This window comes from Sinocyclocheilus rhinocerous, unplaced genomic scaffold (assembly GCF_001515625.1).
Source record: "Sinocyclocheilus rhinocerous isolate Xijiao unplaced genomic scaffold, SAMN03320098_v1.1 scaffold22493, whole genome shotgun sequence".
Lineage (NCBI taxonomy): Eukaryota > Metazoa > Chordata > Actinopteri > Cypriniformes > Cyprinidae > Sinocyclocheilus > Sinocyclocheilus rhinocerous.
The window spans coordinates 380-2,274 of NW_015629713.1; the positions used below are offsets into that span (position 1 = coordinate 380).

The window sequence follows — 1,895 nt, forward strand, 5'->3', positions numbered from 1 at the left end:
CACTTTCACATATGTGGCAGTGACCCGGGTTCGAATCCAGTCCGCAGTGTTTCCTTCAGCCAGTGTTCAAATGTCTGTGTCCAATGTTCCACTGATGTTCTCTGGATAATTGAGTTGACTGGTATGCTGGGGGTGTTAGTAAAAGGCAATTTGTTAAGCTGTGCCATTATTTATAAAGGTTAATTTATTAGCCATTAGCACACTTCAAGGTTACTTGGAATGCCATTGCAATGCATTTTAAAGTCACTAAAAGTAAGGGATAGTATGACCTCAGTTTGTTATTAGTATAAAATTTATGTATGTTCAACACTCTTACAGTGTAATTGAATTGCAGTTGTAATGTCACCAAAATACATTTGAAGTTTATGCTGTGTGAATTCTGCATTTCAAAACTTAAATACAAGAGTAGATATTTAAAATGTACGTAAGTATACTTGGAATAGATCCACTTTAGCACAAACAATACATTTAAAAAAAAAACTTTAGTTGAACTTCTGCACTGCTTTTGCATTACTAAAATACATTTACAAAATTAGTTGTTCCAATTCAACAGACTTTATGTAAACTAATTTGTAGTGTGTCACAAATACATTTAATTATACTAAAGTACATACAAATAAATTGTGCTTAAGTATTTGTTCACTAGGGACAAAAGATGTGAAAGTAGCTTTGGTTTGCTGTTCAGCGTTGTCATGGACAATGGTGAATATTAGGAAAATCATACCACTGTATGGCATGATTGACCAATCAAAATCATTACACATCCAGCCGCGGTACATCCAGCTTGCAAAATAAACCCTGACGCTGTGATCAGGGCATTGATGCAAAATACTCAATTAAAAACAGTTCAGATCTCACTGTAAGAGCACATGTTCAGATTGTATGCATCATAGAAACATGGATTATGTGACTCTGAGAAACAGAAGATTATTCCTCACAGAGTTATCAAATCAAACAACAATCATTTCTATCATTCATTTTAAAGATTCTACCAAATCTTGCTTCTTGTGAAATCTGAGCATCGTTAGCATTGTTAAAATGAAGTGTTTTTCATGTGTGTCTTATCTTAAATATTCATATTTCATGAGGCACATTGTTTTCAGATAATAAAAGAGGGACTGATGAATCGGTGGTGAGTTCAGTAATAGAAACATGTGGATTATGAGATTCTCAAACAGAAGTTTATAATTTCTATCTTTCATTTTAATGATTCAACAAAATCTCGTCTCTTGTGAAATCTTAACATTATTATCATTGTTAACATTCTGTGTTTTGCATGTGTGTTTCATCATAAATACTCATATTACATGAGGATTGATTGATTTTAATTTTTTTCAGATAATAAAAGAGGAACTGATGAATCGGCGGTGAGTTCAGTAATGCCAGTGATTTAGATTTGATTTCTGTCTTTAAAGCTCAATAAAGTGTGAATCATGCAGATTTATTTCTTTGTTTTCTGCAGGTCATAGATGAGAATGAAGATAAAGGAGAGTATGAGATGATCAACATGTCCACTCCTGCTGCTGCGAGAGACCATGTGAGTCAAATAAACCATTCAGTTCTAAAATGTAATTTGCTAAAAGCTTCTTTATTATTTCACACATTACAGTGAGAGATATGTCTGTTCTGTGTGTTAAACGTTTGCACTGATGTTTAGGAGCAGACAGATGATGTGACTTACTCTTTAGTCTCTCTTCCAGTAAAATCGCTCAAAGTGAGTAGATAGCAGCTCATTCCCTTGTTCTTCATCACTGACTGCTGTTCGGTCCTATTCAGAGAAAACCACAGCAGATAAATGAAGCTTTATCAACATGTGGCCGTGGTTCAAACACTGACGGAGAAACTCTATACTGTTCTTTCAGGATCATGATGATTCAGTGACTTACGCTGCCATC

General features: G+C 34.5%; 1 long non-coding RNA gene across 1 annotated transcript; it reads left to right on the top strand.

The window, feature by feature from the left end:
• The first annotated feature begins 1,104 nt into the window (after positions 1 to 1,104).
• LOC107739421 (uncharacterized) lies at positions 1,105 to 1,706 on the top strand. Its single transcript, XR_001639996.1, has 3 exons — positions 1,105 to 1,132; positions 1,463 to 1,537; positions 1,658 to 1,706. It is a non-coding gene; the product is annotated as an uncharacterized LOC107739421 (long non-coding RNA).
• Positions 1,707 to 1,895: the final 189 nt, after the last annotated feature.